General features: G+C 47.9%; 1 pseudogene across 1 annotated transcript in view; it reads left to right on the top strand.

Moving 5' to 3' along the window:
- Positions 1-2,592: 2,592 nt before the first annotated feature.
- The window catches only part of LOC143974681 (protein ENL-like), a 30,987-nt pseudogene continuing 13,119 nt past the window's right edge, over positions 2,593-20,460 (top strand). The window contains exons 1-2 of the transcript XR_013272261.1: positions 2,593-2,952; positions 18,725-18,905. The product of XR_013272261.1 is annotated as a protein ENL-like (transcript). The remainder of the gene's footprint in view (positions 2,953-18,724; positions 18,906-20,460) is intronic.

Below are 20,460 nucleotides of genomic sequence, written 5' to 3'. Positions count from 1 at the left end.
TATATAGATCAGAAGCAAAATGGACAAATGAGGAGGAATGAGGGACATTGCTCCAAATCAGGCACAGTTGGGAGCTGTGCACACAGAAGCACACCTCCAGCTCTGCAGCTCTCATTGGCCCTCTTATGATTCACCCCCCTTCCTTACTGGCAAACTCTCAAAAGAGTGAGAGAGAGAGTTGTGCATGATGACATAAGCCTAGGCTAATGACCAGACAAGAAACAAGAAGTGGGCTGTATACGGTATTTACTGGCAGAAAAACAATTTTACTATCCAAAGTTAAAACAACAAGGGCAGAAGCTTTAATAGATGGAAAGTTGAAAAAATGACTGAAGGTCTGTTTAAATCCCCTTTCTTCCCTATTATGATGCTCAGTTTGAACTTAAGCAAGTTGTCTTCACCACATCTAGATGTCTAAATGCATGGAGTTGCTGCCATGTGATTGGCTGATAGCAATTTTTTGTGTTTCCAAGCAACTGAACAGGTGTACCCAATAAAGTGGCCTGTAAGTGTGTGTATATATATATATATATATATATATATATATATATATATATATATATATATATATATATATATATATATATATATATATATATATATATATATATATATAATGTGTGTGTATATATTTTCCTAATAATGTAAGTCTTAGGGAAGTATGTGGAGGAAAAGCCTACACATGATTCCTGATCATGCAAGAAGGAGACTGCCTCGGCCAGCCACTACAAGGTGCCTTCCCCTGCGACACCATAACCCCACTTAACAAGAAATCACTTCTTCGAGAAAAAAATGGGAGGTGGAGCGATAAATCGCAGGTGCAGTGCTTGCGCAGTATGGAGGACAAAGGAGACACCGAAAGTGTCTGAACATGAAAACTGTTATACAGCGCCTGCGCACTTAATACTACATTCTGTCACGCGCTCCCGAGGCTCGTACAACTCCGCAAGGGGCGGGTGTAGGGACGGATGCATAGAAGATGGACAGAGCTCATACGATGGTGGTGGATTCCTCAAAGGGGCAGATACCAGCTTCTGTATGCATCCGCCCCTACACCCGCCCCTTGCAGAGTTGTAGGAGCCTCGGGAGCTTGTGACAGAATGTAGTGTTAATTGCGCATGCGCCGTGTACAGCTCATGAACAGCTGTTCATGTTCGGAGACTTTCGGCATCTCCTTTGTCCTCCGTACTGCATAAGCGTGGCACCTTTGCAGTACAGGACGGGGACTATCTGACGGGGGACAGATCTCGACAGGACACCGGCGGATAATGCCCCCTGTACTGCGCAGGCACAGCGCTTGCGCAGTAAGAACCACTACAGAGCCGCCGAAATTAGCTGAACATAAACAGCTGTAAGTCAGCTGTACACCGCGCCTGCGCAATGAATGCAACATTGTGCCAGACGATGCCACACGCTCCTGATGCACGTGCTACTCTGCAAGGGGCGGGTGTATTACTTTTGCAGGGCGTGTTTAAACAAATGAAGGGGGGATTTGCAATCTTGATGGGCGATTTCAACACTTGTCAGAGTATGAGTGGTTTTAACAATAAAATACATGTCTTTAGGTCGTGCAAACCCGCCCATCAACATTGCAAAACCTGCCCTTCATTTCTTTAAACATGCCCGCAAATAGCTCTGCCCATTAATTTACAATTCGGCCTCTTCTGTAGCCATCCGCCCCTTACACGATATAACACTAATACACCCCCCCCCCCTTGCAGCATCGGGAGCGCGCAACAGCTACTGGCACAATGTCGTTGCAGGCGCCGTGTACAGCTGACTCACAGCTGTTCAGCCTCGGCTATTTTCAGCGGCTCTGTTGTGGTTCATACTGTGCAAGCACTGCGCCTGCGCAGTACAGGGGGGTATTATCTACCGGTGTCATGTCGCATTCGGCTACCCATCGCATTTTGCTACCTGCTGGAGTGCGAATGCGCGATGCCGCTATATGCATCCCAACACTAAGACCACCTTGCCACAGGGCCCCCCTCGCCACACTTCGGGCACGGCCTCTCTTCGCTCAGAATAAATATAACCTGACTCTTATGTCCACTTGGATGGTGGGGCTTGAACCTGGACTCAGGGGTGTGGCCACAAAATTCTGCGCAAGCGCAGATCGCCTCATTGTTGGAACGCATATGGCGGCAGCACGCATGCGCAGTCCAGCGGCTAGCCAAATGCAATGGGTCGCCATATGTGACGAAACACCAGGGGACCTTTCTCTGTGTTCTGACGAGACATGTCCCCCCATTGGATAGTGTCCGCCCCGTACTGCGCAGACGCAGTGCTTGCGCAGTACGGAGGACAAGGAGATGCCGAATGTCTCGGCAAATTTTTATTCTGACTCTATGTCCACTTGGATGGTGGGGCTTGAACCTGGACCGAGGGCAGAAGGTACTATTAAGTGCGCAGGCGCCGTTCATCTACGGAGACTTTCGGCGTCTCCTTGTCCTTCGTACTGCGCAAGCGCAGTACAGGGCGGACATTATCTGACGGGACAGTATTCGACAACATATCGGCAGAACACAGGAACCTGCTATCGCTATGGAAACTCTCGAGTGCTAGCTATTGGTGGACTAAGACGTCAGTCACAACCTCTCCGCCTATCGGATCGATTTGCCGTCTGCTTCTTTCTCTGTAATCTCTTCCTGGCAGGAAACACTGCGCCTTGCACCAACCTAAGGATCGGTCAGATTCAAGATGGTACATTCCGGTATCCCGGCTGTGGCATCGGCAGGCGGATTGATCCATTAAGCTCAGAAGGGGGTTTCGGGCCTATTCGGGGGGGCTGTGTGGAGTTCGCGGATTCGGTGCATTTCTATATTTTTTTGGTCTGGTTGTGCTGAACAAGTCGCAAGCATAAGGGCCGTAATAGGGGAGGATGAGGCCGTAGGCGCCGTGAGGAGCACGAGAGGAAGGAAACCATCTGAGCGCAGAGACATGGACAGTCAGGTACTGAACAAGAGAATCAGTGAGCGAGAGGGGGAGAGCAGCTTGTCTGATAGAAGGAGAATGAGGGCCAGGTACATAGAGCCGGCTTATTGTGTTGACAGAGCAGAGGAGAACAACAATGGGAACGTGTGGGCCACTTGTATAGAGGAAAAATGGGCCCTATACTGGAGCAGAGGGGCCCCAGCAGAAGGACACCATTCATTGGGGGCTCCAGCCTTTTGTCATTTGTCACTCTCATACCTGCCAGCCATCTACTTTGAATGAGAACATCATTGTGTGCACCATTCAGGTGTCCCCTATGAAGGAGGGGGACCTTCCTCATAGTATACAGGACTGCTGGGAGAAATCCCAGGGCCCTGTACAGTCTACCCGACACAAGCAATATTTCCGCTAAAAATAAACTAAAACCAATATTAGTGGCCACAAACACAACATAACTTCCACAATTCCTGCCAAATCTAAAACCCAACGCTGTATTGAGTTCCTAAATAAAGCTGTGTGTGTAAATGAGGAGTTGGGGCTCATTCGTATGGGTGATGTAGCATGACTCAGAGGTTTATGTGGCTGAGGCTGTGTGCAGGCAGCCTATGTTACCCTATGGGGGATGCTGCGTCTTTATGAACACAGCCGCAAGTCCTTATTTGACAGGTGTGTGGGTGCACTTGTATGGACCCTAAAGAAGAGCTCAGGCACGTTCGCAGCTCCACATGCCTTCCAGGAAGATGATGCTTCTCATCGCTAATCGTAGGCAGTGAGACCTTTCCCAATCCGCGGCTGTGCTTGATATCAAAATTCTCTTGAAGAAGCCAATAACCAAGGCGAAACATGTGGAGATCGAATCAGTTTGCACCTGAAAATGCACTATAATATCAAATCTTTGTCTATGGATGTTTGTTTTTAATATTTTTTTCTAATAAATTTATATTTTTTCTAAATAACCTTGTTGTAAGTGTGCAAAATCACAAAAACCTTATTCCTCGAATTATATATTTCTCATATTATATGGTTTTGGTAAACCTGAAGGAAAAAAAAAAATCTACAGAAAATTGTATAGTGTGTATCCAGCTTTACTCTCTGGAGATGCAGTGGCTGTATGAACACAGATGCAGATCCTAATCTAACAGGTGTGGACGAGTGGCCATGTTTTAGGGGTGCTGAAATTAATCGCTGTACCAATGCATCGCCATTCCCCGATGCGGCATCGATGCATGCGACAGTAGATATCAATTACCGTGACGTTAGTGCCCCGCCCGCTCCGAGCGTATCCCTTATTGTGTAAAATGATCTCCGGCTCACTTCCAGCTCTCCTCATGTCAGCGGAGAATTCTCAGCCCCGCCCACTGACTGTCACTATTAAATCAGAAGAGGTGGGCGGGGCTGAGAATTCCTGCTGACATCAGGAGAGACGTGAGCCTTGAGAGCAGAGAGGCGGGCCAGGATCGGGCAGTTACATCAGAGGTGCCTATGCTCAGTCAGATAAGTCGGTGTACATAAGGGTTGTTGCTATTCCCTTTTAATAGAGATTAGTCCCGTACTACTAGCCCGCCCACATAGTTCATTAGGCTAGTAGGCTGGGACTCCGGAGCGATGTCAGGACACAGTAGGGAGGGACTAATGAGGGAACTTGAGATACCCATTGGCAGAGCAGCTGCTGCCTACCCAGCCAATGGGTGCACAGGGGGCCTGCCCATCACATTCTTTGTACCGTGATCTTCCTGGCTTCCTCTGCTGGGCTCTGCAATAGATTATGTCATCAGTCAGAGCCTGGCAGAGAAGTGAGCAGAGGAAGTTTTCTTTTGTGAAATGTCTGAGCTATCACTGCACTGGCATCCCCAGCATCCCTTTTAGATGAGATGAGAAAAAGCAACAGACAAGAAAAGTGAGAGGGGGGTGATTCTTCTACAGAATTCCATATGGATCAAGCAGCCAGGTAAGGAGCACCAGTGCCCCCCTCCCCCACTGACTGACAGTGCCTCCAAACTTCCCCAATTAGGCACCAGGACCCCTATCTCCCCTCACTAAGCACTTTAGCCTCCTATCTCTCCCCACTAGGCCCCGGGAACCCTCCCATCTCCCCTCACTAAGCACCAGGACCCCCCATCTCTCCCCCCTTATTGAGCACCAGTGATCCCTTTTGTCCTCCTTGAAAAAAAGGGGGATATTTGTTATAGCAAAAAGTAAAAAATTTGTTTTTTTTTTTCAAAAAAAAACACAGATGATCAAATACCACCAAAAGAAAGCTCTATTTGTGGGGGAAAACATGACATCAAAAAGGACGTTAATTTTGTTTGGGTGCAACGCCGCACGACTGCGCAATTGTCAGTTAAAGTAACAGTGTCGAATCGCAAAAAAATGGCCTGGTCATTCAGCAGCCAAATCTTCCAGGGCTGAAGTGGTTAAGGGAGTGAGGTTATTTTTAATTCAAAGTTCCAGTAAATCTCTTTATGAAAAGTCAGCAGCTACAAAAAAAGTGTATCTTCTTTTAATAAAAAGTCACTCACCTGTCCCACAATCCAGCAACGTGGCCACCCAAACCCTCCATTCTCTCCCCCGCTTGTCCACGGCGCTGGCAATACTACTGTGGGCATCCGGCTGTGACAGCTTGCAGCTTCACAGCCGGGTGAGCATGTCTCACTGCGCTGTCCTGAATGGCCGTGCAATGTTTTGGGACCTGTGATGTGTCCCAGAAGATGGCAGGGTGGAAATGGGAGTTCGTCGGTAATCGTGATGCATCATCGAATCGAATTGTTGATCAGATAATCGTAATTGAATCGTGAGACCAGTGAAGATGCGCACCTCTAGTAAATGTATTGTAATATCAAATATTCGTCTTTGGATGTTTGTTTCTTCTCCATATTATATGAGGTTAAACTTTAAAGGGATTGTAAAGTAAAAATTTTTATTTTTTAAAATAACAAACATGTTATACTTCCAGTGTGCAGCTCGTTTTGCACAGAGTGGCCCCGAACCTGCTCTTCTGGGGTCCCTCGGCGGCTGTCTCGGCTTCCTCCCGCAGGTACTTCTCACATTCATGCAAGCTCCCTTGCATGGTGAGAAGCACCTGCGGGCGCGCTCCCATGATACAGCCGGCGGCTATAGTCGCTCGCTGTATCACATGGCCCCGCCCCCCGGCGCTCCGCGTCAGTGGATGCGATTGACAGCAGCGCAAGCCAATGGCTACGCTGCTTTCCATCCATCCACTCCAGCCAATCAGCGACCATGCTGAGCGGTGAAGACGACGGCGGGGGCGAGCGCGGGATTTTTGAGGGGTGAGGTAAGTAAAACGGGGGGGGCTGGGGGCGCAGGCAGTGTGAGATGTTTTTTCACCTTAATGCATAGAATGCATTAAGGTGAAAAAACATTTACCTTTACAACCCCTTTTAAGAGTTTCAATTTTTGTGCAATTAGGTATGCCCTTGCATTACATGGCTTTGGTAAATCTAAAGGAAATCAGACAACAAAAGTTGTATAGTGTGTATGGGGTCTAACAGGAAGCTCCAGCCGCATAAACAAACCACTCATTCACATGACCAAAGGACCTGTGTGAATGAGCCCTTAGGGTTTGCTTACGTGAGGATGGGGGAGTGGAGCAATAAAACCCTAGGGTTGACGTGCGCTTTTACCTCCCCACAACCACTATCTCCTTAAGCTGCAGAGTCAGCGGCTGGAGGGTTTATACTAAAGATGAGTTCAGGCATGTTTGCAACTTCACATGCCTGCCAGGAATCTGACGCTCCGCAGCACTAATCACAGTTAGTGAGACATTTCATGATCTGTTCAGCCACGGATTGGGAAATGTCTCACTGCCAGTGATTAGCGCTGTGGAGTGTCAGCTTCCTGGTGGGCGCAGCCATGTGAAGTTGCAAACACCTGAGCTCATCCTTAGTTTACACATGCTGCGGGCACCATGCTTTGATTCATAGTCACAGCCAGGATTATACTCCATTCAAGTGAATGGAGCTGCTTTGCAAGTGTATATGTAAGAGTTCCTGCGCTGTATGTAGAATGAAAAAATATATAACACCTGATTGGATGCTGCACACACCTTATGAGTTAAACACTCTCATATAGATATAAGCTTGATATTGAAAAAATGGTGTTGCGCTCCCACAAAGAGGTGCAGAAAAAGGAGTGTCCCACGAGAATATATCTCTATTCAGGCAATGTGAAAAACTAGTAAAAAATATTTAGATAAAGTGCTCAAGTGCATAAAATATCTCTATAGCGACAAATAAATTACTAAAGTGCATAAAAATATCACTATACAATAAATAAATTGATGAACCAAAAGAACAATCGATATGTGAAACAAAAAAAAGTTAAAATTCCACTTGTACAATGGTGTAAACCAGTGATCAAAACCAGTGATTAAATAAAGTGCTAATGTGCATGCTGTATAATTTATAGCAAGAAAACATCAATATGTAAACCAGTGATGCTATTGTTCAAGGTAACAAATATAATAGTCCAAGAAGTGGATAATGCAGTGAAAGTGTCACAGAACACAATAAAGCTGTATGGTGGAACAGTGAATTTGTGGTGCAAAAGTCTCTCCACTCAAGTGATCTCCAAGTGTCTTGGACTATTGGAAAGAGGAAGGGGCGGAAGGGGGGGGAGAGAGGAGATGAGGGGACGTATGGTGGCAGCAGCGCTCAGCATCACCAGGACCAGAAGAAGTCAGGTTACTCCCAAGAGGGTTATTAAAGTCACTGGAGGCGTGTAGCCAGCCTCCGCAATCACACTGTAAGGTGTCTGGCCTCTACCCATGACGCCCATATTTTATTGAATTTCTTAGGACAGTTACAGCCCATGTAAGTCAGCTTATAGAGGGGGAGGGCCTTATTCACAAGCTCCCTCCATGTAGACACCCTAGGTGGCTCTGCTGCCTTCCATTAAAGTAGAATTGTTTTCCTGGCATAGTATACAGTGTAAAAAATAAACAGCTTCTTGTGAGTAGATGCGGGTAAGTTGTCTGATATACTCAGCAATAGGACCAGGGGATCAAGCCCAATAGGTATGCCACTAATCAAAGAGATGTCAGCAGCCACTGCCTGCCAGAATTTCTGCACCCGTGCGCACTGCCAAACCATATGTATGTAGTTACCCACTTCCCCGTTACATTTAGGGCATTTATCGTCAGAGGTAGGAAACATCCGTGCCAGTCTTTGGGGCGTATAATGCACCCTATGCAAACATTTTAACTGAACAAATTTATCCCTAGCAGAGATCATGAGAGGGATAAACTGTTGTAAGCCCTCTGACCAATCTTCCTCTGTCAGTGTTGGGAGGTTGCGATGCCAGGCTGAAAACGCCCTACTGGCCCCATTGTCACCCGCACATGTGAGTCGAATGTAGATCTATTATGCGTGATGTCAATAGTCATTCAACCAAGTGGGGTTCTACTTTGATGGGACCTGGGAACTGTGCTCTGAGGGCATGTCTCAATTGCAAGAATCTGAAGTACATCCAGGGGGAAGCTAAAACTTGCCCTTGAGTCTCCCAAAGGATGACAGGCGTCCCTAGGGCATGATGTCTTTTAGCGTTCTTATTCCGTATCTGGCCCACGTCTGCGGGTGCACCGCGCACAAATGGGGCATGAACGGGTTGCCCCAGAGGGGTGTGTGGGGAGAAAACGTCTGCGGTTTCTCTAGGTGATTAGAGACTTGTTTCCACACCTTTTTACTGTGGTTCTCATGGGGGTGGTGGTTTGTGTGGTTAATTTAGGCCCTCTGTATACTAGAGTACTCAGTTCCGAGTAGGAGCTCACTATAGCTGCCTCTAGGTTAACCGAAGGATTGGATTGATCCTGTGTAAACTGCCACTGTACGGGCACTTGGACCGCCGCCCAATAGTATTTCCTAAAATTCGGGAGGGCAAGCCCGCCTTCTGAGAGTGCTAACTGGAGTGTAGACTTGACTACTCTCTGCACGCTCACTGCCATATAAACGAGCCTATTGTTTGTTCTAGTTTCTTGAAAAAAGAATTGGGTATAATTATAGGGGTGTTCCTAAACACATATAAGAAATTAGGGAGAAAAGACATTTTAATTAAGTTCACTCGCCCCACAGGCGTAAGTGGTAGGCTTTTCCAGATAGAAGTTTTCTGGATAAACCTGTGCAGAACTGGTTGGACATTAGATTCTAGGTATTGTGGTAAGTGCCTATGGATTTGAATGCCTAGATATTTAAAACTATCTAACCAATTGGAGAGGAGCAGGGAGCCCCAGAGGAGGTTCACCTGGATTTAGCGGGAATAGAACTGATTTATCCCAATTGATTCTAATGCCAGAATATTTTCCAAAAGATTCAATCAGTTCCAGGGCTGCCAGTAGGGAGTTATGAGGGTCTTTAAAGTGGAAGTAAACCCATTGATTTAAACAGTTAAAAAAAAAAGGCATGCCGGGAATGCTAACTGCACATTGGCTGTGTTCTCGGCCAAACTATCAAACCATCCAATGGCTGGTGTCTAGTGATGCACCGAAAAAACATATCGGCCGAAAATGCCCTTTTCGGCAATTTGCCGAAAGAGAAAAACGGCCGATAATGGAGCCGAAAATGGGGCGTGGCCTGGGTGGGAGCGGGGCTCCGCCCCTGGTGACGCCCATCATGGGGGGTGTATAGCGCAGGAGAGCCACCTCCGCCGCCTGTTTGATCACAGCGCGGGGAACATCACAGCTTTCATTTCAATAGCTGTGTGTTCCCGGCCGCGTGCCGTCACGCACAGCCCCTCCCCCTTGTCCGGGCACTTAGATAGACAGATCATCCGCAGGATTGGACGGATGATCTGTCTATCAAAGTGCCCGGACAAGGGAGAGGGGCTGCGTGTGACGGCGCGGCCGGGAACACACAGCTATTCAAATGAAAGCTGTGATGTTCCCGGCGCTGTTATCAAACAGGCGGCGGAGGCGGCTCTCTTCCCTGCACACAGTGCACAGGCTGGCTGCAAAATGGCACACAGGCTGCAATGGGACACACTGGCTGCAATGGGGCACACTGGCTGCAATGGGGCACACTGGCTGCAATTGGCTGCAATGGGGCACACTAGCTGCAGTTGGCTGCAATTGGGCACACTGGCTGCAATTGGGTACACTGGCTGCAATGGGGCACACTGGCTGCAATGGGGGATGCCTCCTGTACCACGTCCTCTGTCTCTGACCATCTCCTGTACCATGTCCCCAGTCTGACCATCTTCTGTACCACGTCCCCAGTCTCTGACCATCTCCTGTACCACGTCCTCTGTCTCTGACCATCTCCTATACCGTGTCCCCAGTCTGACCATCTCCTGTACCGTGTCCCCAGTCTGACCATCTCCTGTACCGTGTCCCCAGTCTCTGACCATCTCCTGTACCGTGTCCCCAGTCTCTGACCATCTCCTGTACCGTGTCCCCAGTCTCTGACCATCTCCTGTACCGTGTCCCCAGTCTCTGACCATCTCCTGTACCGTGTCCCCAGTCTCTGACCATCTCCTGTACCGTGTCCCCAGTCTCTGACCATCTCCTGTATCGTGTCTCCAGTCTCTGACCATCTCCTGTACCGTGTCCCCAGTCTCTGACCATCTCCTGTACCGTGTCCCCAGTCTCTGATCACCTCCTGTACCATGCATGCAGTCTCTGACCACCTCCTGTACCATGCATGCAGTCTCTGACCACCTCCTGTACCATGTCCCCAGTCTCTGACCATCTCCTGTACCATGTCCCCAGTCTCTGACCATCTCCTGTACCATGTCCCCAGTCTCTGACCACCTCCTGTACCATGTCCCCAGTCTCTGACCACCTCCTGTACCATGTCCCCAGTCTCTGACCACCTCCTGTACCATGTCCCCAGTCTCTGACCACCTCCTGTACCATGTCCCCAGTCTCTGACCACCTCCTGTACCATGTCCCCAGTCTCTGACCACCTCCTGTACCATGTCCCCAGTCTCTGACCACCTCCTGTATAAAAATATTTTTTAAAAACAGTCATTTTCGGTATCGGTGCTGTTTCGGTATCGGTTTCGGCCTAGTGTATTTTTCATTTTCGGTATCGGTTTCGGCACCAAAAAATCCATTCGGTGCATCCCTATGGTGTCATAACGAATCACATGTGTAGCACCATAGCAGTTGAAGATTAAACTGAGGCAAAGATGGCAGCTTCCTTGGCTGAAAACGATAGGGGAGTTTACTTCCACTTTAAGGTATAGAAGGGTGTCGTCCGCATACATGGAAACTTTTTCGACAATGGGGTAGATCGATATGCCGGCTACCGTCAATGAGGATCTGAGCAGAATGTCCAGGGGCTCAATAGCCATGGCGAAGAGAGCTGGGGAGAGGGGGCATCCCTGCCTGGTGCCTCGGTGGAGCGGGAACAGTGCAGAAAGCAGACCATTCGTCCGGATCCTAGCTGACGGGTTGGAGTACAGCATCCGGAGCCACGCAATAAATGACGGGACTAGGCCAAATCTCTGCAACACACTCCACAGGTAGTCCCACTCCACGAGTCAAAGGCTTTCTCAGTGTCTAACGATGCATTTACCGTACTTCCTCTCCCCCCCCTCCCAGCCACCCGGTCCATCACCGTAAACAGTCTCCTCAGGTTTACATCTGTTCCTTTACCAGGCATAAAACTGGTCTGATCCCCATGTATCAAAGAAAGTATGACTGCGTGAAGGCGATTAGCCAGCACCTTGGTTAGAATTTTTGTATCCACATTTAGCATTGAGATTGGTCTGTATGATAAGCATAGCTCTGGATCCTTCCTAGGTTTGGGAATGACCACTATCATAGCCCTTATCATAGAGGGAGGCAAGGTGTTTTCACTAAGAGAGGTCAGGAGGGTTCCCCTCAATCTGGCAGGCAGTAAATCACAGTGTGTCTTAAAGAACTCGGCTGGGAAGCCATCATCCCCCGGGGTCTTGCCAGCCTGCATCAAGGAGATCGCTGCCCGGACCTCCCCCAGGGTGATGGGTGAATCTAATTGCAGTTGGGCTTCCTCTGATAACATGGGAAATTGAATGTTATCTAGGAAGGAGTGGAGTTCAGCAGGGGTATATGCATCCCTAGAGGAATATAAGTTCCTATAGTAGGTAGCGAATTGGGTATTTATTTCTCCTGAATCAGTCAGTAACCTCCCAGACCCGTCTTTCATATTGGCTATGTGGGTAGTGTCAGCTGGCTCCCTAGAGAGCCATGCAAGCATGCGGCCTGATCTCGCCCCTTGTTTGAACACTCTTTGTGATTGGAATAGCAATTGTTTCTTTGCCGCCGAGAGCTGGAGAAGCTGTACTTCCCTCAGGGCCACAAGCAAGTCTTTTCTCCTGGCCTCCCCCCCCACTCCCAATGTACTCACTCTCTAACCTCTGGGCAGAGGTCTCAGCCTGCTCATGCGAAGCCCGGGAGGATAAGCGTGCCGACCATGTGAGCATTTTTATATTGTTGCCGGATGTGGTGTTTGAACTGTACCCATCTGGTGATCATCTCCGTACCAACAGGGTCAGGAGCCCAGTAGGTCACAATGGTCGATTCCACCACAGGCTCAACCCGCTCATCCAAGACCCAGTACCTTAAAAGGCGCAAAAAGGGAGTCACCCGGGCTCACCCTGGTGTGTAGTTTCAAAAGGATAGGCGTGTGGTCCGAGATCTCCCTAGGGAGGACAGATATCCCCTGCACCCTTGACAAACCAGGGCTGCTGACATATATAAGGTCAATACGTGACATAGCTGTACAGTGGTGTGAAAAAGTGTTTGCCCCCTTCCTCATTTCCTGTTCCTTTGCATGTTTGTCACACTTAAGTGTTTCGGAACATCAAACCAATTTAAACAATAGTCAGGGACAACACAAGTAAACACAAAATGCAATTTGTAAATGAAGGTGTTTATTATTAAAGGTGAAAAAAAATCCAAACCATCATGGCCCTGTGTGAAAAAGTGATTGCCCCCCTTGTTAAAACATACTATAACTGTGGTTGTCCACACCTGAGTTCAATTTCTCTAGCCACACCCAGGCCTGATTATTGCCACACCTGTTCACAATCAAGGCATCACTTAAATAGGAGCTGCTTGACACAGTAAGGTCCACCAGAAGATCCTTAAAAGCTACACATCATGCCGAGACCCAAAGAAATTTAGGAACAATTGAGAAAGAAAGTAATTGACATCTATCAGTCTGGAAAGGGTTATAAAGCCATTTCCAAAGCTTTGGGAATCCAGTGAACCACAGTGAGAGCCATTATCCACAAATGGCGAAGACATGGAACAGTGGTGAACCTTCCCAGGAGTGGCCGGCCGCCCAAAATTACCCCAAGAGCACAGCGACGACTCATCCAAGAGGTCACAAAAGACCCCACAACAACGTCCAAGGAACTGCAGGCCTCACTTGCCTCAGTTAAGGTCAGCGTTCATGCCTCCACCATCAGGAAAAGACTGGGCAAAAATGGCCTGCATGGCAGAGTTCCAAGGAGAAAACCACTGCTGAGCAAAAAGAACATCAAAGCTCGTCTCAATTTCTCCACAACACATCTTGATGATCCCCAAGACTTTTGGGACAACATTCTGTGGACCGATGAGACAAAAGTGGAACTCTTTGGAAGGTGTGTGTCCAAGTATATCTGGCGTAGAAGGAACACTGCATTTCATAAAAAGAACATTATACCAACAGTAAAATATGTTGGTGGTAGTGTGATGGTCTGGGGCTGTTTTGCTGCTTCAGGACCTGGAAGACTTGCCGTGATAAAAGGAACTATGAATTCTGCTGTCTACCAAGAGATCCTGAAGGAGAATGTCCGACCATCTCTTCGTGTACTCAAGCTGAAACGAACTTGGGTTCTGCAGCAGGACAATGATCCTAAACACACCAGCAAGTCCACCACCAAATGGCTGAATAAAAACAAAATGAAGACCTTGGAGTGGCCTAGCCAAAGTCCTGACCTGAATCCTATTGAGATGTTGTGGTATGACCTTAAAAAGGCCGTTCATGCTCGAAAACCCTCTAATGTAACTGAATTAGGACAATTCTGCAAAGATGAGTGGGCCAAAATTCCTCCAGGACGCTGTAAAAGCCTCATTGCACGTTATCGCAAACGCTTGGTTGCAGTTGTTGCTGCTAAGGGTGGCCCAACCAGTTATTAGGTTTAGGGGGCAATCACTTTTTCACACAGGGCCATGATGGTTTGGATTTTTTTTCACCTTTAATAATAAACACCTTCATTTACAAATTGCATTTTGTGTTTACTTGTGTTGTCCTTGACTATTGTTTAAATTGGTTTGATGTTCCGAAACACTTAAGTGTGACAAACATGCAAAGGAACAGGAAATGAGGAAGGGGGCAAACACTTTTTCACACCACTGTATATGTAGGAGAGCTACATGTGTATCCCCTGGTCCTAGGGTACTTCCACCTCCAGACATCTGTGAGGCCCATCGCTGCTGCCCAGTGGGAAAGTGTAGATTCCGTGGCCAGGTTGGGAGCCAATTTGTCCATATTAGGGCACGGAACCATGTTGAAGTCCCAGCCAAGATCACCACAGCAACCGAATGTGATGCCAGTATCTGCGTCATCTTGGTGAGGAGTCCAACTGCTCGTATGCCAGCAGCACCTATGGCACATATAAAGAGAACATGCAGAGTAGCTACCCACACAAATGGACAGCAGCAGGGCTGGCAGTCACCGCAGTGGTCTCCTCCAGCATTCCCTGTGTTTTTGGCCATGCTTCTACATAACTGTCTGTACCGGCATTGCCGGCAAGCAGCCAAGTCACAAGTGCCGAAACAGGTACAGGTTGGAGCAAGCATAAATATGGACACCTCACCGCCACGAGGAGGACCACCAATGCAGTGGCTATTAGTGCAGGGTATATTGGCGGAAGTTATCCATGTTCCATACAGCAGCCCTTCGTCTATGCTGGGACCTAAGGCATGTGAGGCATAAGTAAAATCAGCTGCCATCTCCCCCCCCCCGGCTCAGTCACTTAGAGGGGGACAGAGAATGAAAGGGAGAGAAGGCGTCATCCACTGTGAAAGGGTCTCCCAGTTTCATGTGTAGGCATAGTAAAAAGGACAGAGCATTAGAAGTATCAACTCACATATCCCGGAGCAGATCTCCATCCGCAGATTCTTCAGCTTATTCGTGCGATTGGGCATCCACCCACCTTGCCGCTTCTTCTGATGTTGTAAAAAAACGGGTTGATTCCCCATCCATCACCCGCAGACGTGCGGGAAACATCATACTGTATTTGATGTTGTTGGACCGGAGGGATTGTTTGACTGCATCAAACGATTTCTGCCTTTTTTTGGGCATCAACCGAGAAGTCGGGGAAGAACATTAGGCGGGACGCTTCATACCGAACGGTATCCATCTTCCTGGCCTCTCGACGTATGAGGTCACGGTCTCTAAAGTTCATCAATTTAAAAATGAACGTGTGCGGTGGTGCTCCAGGAGGCCCGCGGATGGTGGGCATTCTGTGGGCCCTCTCCACAACAAAGTGCGGGGAGAATGAAGCCTGGGGGAATAGCGTGCGGAGAAGATGTTCTGTGAACGTCGTGCCCTCGTGGAGGCCGATAATACGTAGGTTGTTGCGCCTATTAGGCCGCGTACACACGCGGGGACTGTTCGCTCAACTTTGTCTGAACAGTGTTTCAGCGGACAGTCCGCTCGTGTGTGGGCTTCAGCGGACAGTTTCAGCGGACAGTTTGACGAACAAAGTTTTTCGGAAATCCCGAAAAACTGTCCGCTGAAACTTGGTTTGAGCGGACAGTCCCCGCGTGTGTAGGCTTTTTCGTCAAACTAAGTTCCGCGCATGCTCAGAAAGAATTTATACGCCGAAGGTTGCATTGCAGTGTATAGGACGTCGTTTTCTAGTCCCGTCGTACGTGCCGTTCACGTCATCGTGCACGGTTTCAGCGGACTGTTCGTTCGTCGTGTGTGGCCAAGTCCGTCCATGCTAATTTTGAGCGGACTGTCCGCTGAAACTGTTTGACGAACAAAGTTGAGCGAACAGTCCCCGCGTGTGTACGCGGCCTTACGGTTCTCTGTGTCTTTGGACCTTGCCTCCAGGTGTTTTAGGCGCACTTGGACCTGTTTAGAGGATGGCGGTGTGATCCCTCAGAGTATCCTCCGCGTCTCCCACGCGACTTTCAACTTCATGGCGGACTTTTACATAGTCCTTTCGCAATAGGCCCATCTCAATTTGCAGGGAGTAAATTTTAGTGGTGAGTGCAGCCTGGCAACCGCATGAGTGCAGAGAAGTTATCGTTCTCTGCAAGGGCTGGATCTGCCTCGGGGGTCTGGGTCGCCATGTTGGAAGTCCTCCCCACGTGTGCGGCTGCTCCGGATGATCGGACCTGGGGTCCCCCGTGTTGTGAATTACGAGTGCCCCCTTTACTCTTCCGGGTCTACCAGGCAGGTTAGAGAGGTCTCAGGCAGGTCAGGATTTTGAATGAGTATGAAATCCCCTCCGTTGATGCAGAGCTCCGCTCCTAGACGTCTGTTCAGGTCGCCATCTTGGTCATGCCCCCCACTGGTTGTATTTATAATTGTCTTGTTTAGGAGACGTTTCTGCTAGAGTAATCCAGTGCGCTCCACTATGTTAGTACATGCAGAAAAAATTTCATTCGTTTTTCTAATAAAGAGAACGGTCGTGCGACAGTATTGAGCAATGCATTTCCATTTCTTGATACAGATCCTTGAAGGTGGGTGGTAGGGCTTAACTTATCAGCGATAACAAGGTAGATGTGCGTAGGCACAGCATAACTGAAAATGCACATGGTGGGCTGACAACACTGCCTCTAATTGTGAAATAGGGGTTTAGTGTTGTCGGTAGTGATGAGCTATGGTGTGTTTGGACCAGGGATCGACTGATTATTGTCGGCTATATAAGCATATTCATAAAAATCATTATTGGTCGCAATCTAGACGATTATTACTGCTATTGCTTCAAGGGGTTTTACCGGGGTGATGCCTGCAGCTGCATGTTACATAGTTAATAAGGTTGAATAAAGACATCAGTCCATCCAGTTTAACCTGAGTGAGTGTCTACAATTGTCCCTATCCCTGTACATTGTACACTCACATCGGTCCCTACTCTCAAGGAGCCCACAATCCAAGGTCCCCATTCATATACTAGGGCTAATTTTGGACAGAAGCCAACTAACCTACCTGCATGTCTTTGGCGTGTGGGAGGAAACCAGAGTACCCATAGGAAACCCACGCAGGCACAGGGAGAACATGCAAACTTCAAGCAGGTATGTCCTGGTTGGAATTCGAACCAGCGACCCTTCCTACTTCTAGGTGAGAGTGCTAACCATGCATCACGCTGGTACCGTTGTTTAGAGCGAACGGTCGGCTTTATTGTAATAACAACCGATGTGGCTCAGCAGCCGCTCGGCTGTTATTACAAACAACGGGGGGCCCGAGCAACCAGCCAACGCCTCCGCCGGCTGGTTGCTTGCTGGGTCAGTTTCATTCTGCCCGGTCAGCTCAGTGGACAGAAGTGATGCTGACTCTTTGTCCAATGAGATGGCTGACAGTGGAGGGTGACAAGGAAAGCTGAGTTGTTGAATCAGTAATGTCACCTGTCACGCTGTGTAATGTGAGAAATGTATCTAAATGGCTAGCTGTCACAAGAGGGTATTTAACGATTTGGCTACCATTTCTCTTTAGGCTGGGTTCACACTGCTGCGGGGGGAGATCCGGATGTGATTCGCACCCGCACTGCAGTGCAAATCACATCCGATCTCCGTAGCGATGCGAGTTCAGCCATACAGATAGTATGGCTGAATTCGCATCGCTCCCGCAGCAAACTCGCACGGGACCCTTTTTTTGGTCCGCAACAGAATCGGATCGCATGGGGGTTCACACCATGCAATCCGATTCCTGTGCGAGTCTGCAGATCGCACTGTGATATGCGGACGGATCTGGGGGTGTCATTAACATATCATTGACACTCCCAGCCGTCCGCATAGGGCAGTGTGAACTGCCGGTGGGAGGTGTGCGATGCGGGAAAACGCCGCGGATTCGCGGCGTTCCCACATCGCTGTGGTGTGAACCCGGCCTAATGCTAAATTCAGTTTCCTGTGATACAATGACTTCCATCATTTCTTGCTGGTTTTGGAGGAACCAATACAGATTAAAATGTCTGTATTATTCCAATAGAGACAGAATCTTTATTTTGTATTACAGCGAATCATCCTTTCTTTTTCTACAGATGGGTGAATAGCTGGGGAGATCTCAAGTTTGGAAAGATAACTGTTATGTTCTAGATATTTCTATAAAGAGTATGAGTAGTTAACCCTTTCACTAATGGCATTTTAATGTCACTAGTGATGTGATGGCTGCATTTTCATTTTATAAGTGTGAATTTACAACAGCAATTAGGAAACCATTACAAACATTTCTGGGAACTGAAAGAAAACAGTACTTCCTTTTTCATCCTTGCTATTTTTTTTATTTTTTATTATTTATAATGTAATGGTGTGCAGTAGTATATGGTTGTGCATACTGGTATTTTCATAGATCCAACTCCACATGCACAGAGTTTTAGAAATCTAGTCAGTTATTGTAGGATGATGCTTCTTGCACATTTTAAATGTACACAATTCATCTAAAGTAAAGAATCTCTTCAATGGTAATTCAATTTAGGAACATTGAATTGCTCAGATGAACGCAGCCTGAAGTGAAGAGTCTCGTGTCTAAACAAAGCCTCAGAATTTACCAGAATGCCTAACCATTTGCTCTTTGGCTTAGAAACATGTAAATGTGAAGGTTTCTGCAAATTTACATGTTTTTTACATTTTGTTTTCTAGTGCACTGTTCAGGTGAAGCTGGAGCTGGGACATCGTGCTCAGCTAAGGAAGAAGCCAACTGCTGATGGATTTACCCATGACTTAATGGTGTTTGTTCGCGGGCCCGAGCAGTTTGATATTCAGCATTTTGTGGAGAAGGTGGTTTTCAGGCTTCCTGACGGCTTTTCCAAACCTAAACGTGGTAAGTATTTTTAAGTTCTGCTTCATTACAATGTTGAGCATGAGAAAAACATTCCGACACATTGGAAAAAGAACTGTACTTCAGGAAGGCCTCTTGCACACTGGCATAAAGCAAAACCTTTTTGTTCCTAATCTGAACACAGGTACATCATTGTTTGTGGAACAATGCACACGGCTGCATGAAGATCAGTAATACAGTAAAGAGTACTGAACTGTTAGATAAAATAGAATATGTGCTTGAGTGCAGTAATTTACTGTATGTGTGTGTTTATATTGTAACACTGGCAGATAGAAGAAGATGAGGAAAGTATTTTACGCATGTATACATATATGCACATAAATGCAAGGTCTTTATAAAATGTTTTACTCAGGCACTTTCTGTTTACAAAATCTGAAGTAAAAGCATTAGTAAGTTATTACATTCATGTGCAAGAGACCTAAGTAATTAATAAGGTTAATTTCTCTAGCCGTCTGTCCAGGACAGCACTAGAGAGAATAGGCTCCACCTCTGGAGGCAGGAAACGCAGCATCAGACCTTTAAAGGGCGGCTCCTGTCCCTTCTCCATCAGTCTTTGTGCTTTCTCCACCGGAGGAGGAGACTGGATGGGAGCTCTCCTTCCCCTGAAACTTGGATAGCCCAAGAGAGAAGGGGAAGGAGGTCTGCGTACCTGACGTCAGGAGGGCGGATATCTGGAGTCCCGCGGTCAGGTTGAAGGCAGCTGTAACCGGCGTCCTCCTCCTCCATAGCCCAGGGAGGGCTGGCGTTCCCCGCTTGACTGCCAAATTACATATTTGGCCGAGTCAGGCGGGGGGCAGGCACAGGCTTTGAGTTCCGGCCTGTGGATGAGGGTGGGGACTTCCGCCGAACTACTTCCGGTTCCGGGTCGCACTTTCAAAAATATCTGAGGATAGCGAATTCAGTGGGGAAGGCAGACCCGACATTTTCAGTTCATGGCCCTGCCATTTGGCTTATCCTCCTCCCCAGGATATTTACAAAAGTCCTAGAGGAAGCATTTTGTTCCCCTAAGACTGAAGGGGATCGCGGTCATACCATATTTGGACGACCTTTTATTTTGCCCCCTCCAAACTCCAACTACAGGGAACTTTTTTCTAAAAGGACTGGGCTTGTTGGTAAACGAAGAAAAGTCGCACTTGATCCCAACGCATGCCTTACAGTACCTGGGTTTCTTGGTGGACTCAGTGACGCAAAAAATCTTTCTCACAGAGGAGAAAGTAGAAAGGATGAAGGCGACTGCAACCTTTTTGCAAAACAATTGACCAATTTCCCTCCGCTCAGCGATGTTGGGACTGGGTCTGCTGGTGGCAACTATTCCTGTGGTTCCTTGGGCAAGGGCCTATTTCAGGTGCCTTCAGGCCGACATCCTGAACAGCTGGGACGGGGCACAAGAATACCTAGACACGACTATCCGCCTATTTTCAAAGACGAGGAGGTCTCTGTGGTGGTGGAGAAAAGGGGAGAACCTAGTACAGGGTCTATGGTGGTCCCTTCCAGTGTCTGTTCTCATCACTACGGGTGCCAGTGCTTGGGGCCGGGG

This window comes from Lithobates pipiens, unplaced genomic scaffold (genome assembly GCF_037356315.1).
Source record: "Lithobates pipiens isolate NorthernLeopardFrog02 unplaced genomic scaffold, aLitPip1_a1.2 Scaffold_13, whole genome shotgun sequence".
Taxonomy (NCBI): Eukaryota; Metazoa; Chordata; class Amphibia; order Anura; family Ranidae; genus Lithobates; species Lithobates pipiens.
This window is presented reverse-complemented; position numbering and strand designations above follow the sequence as displayed.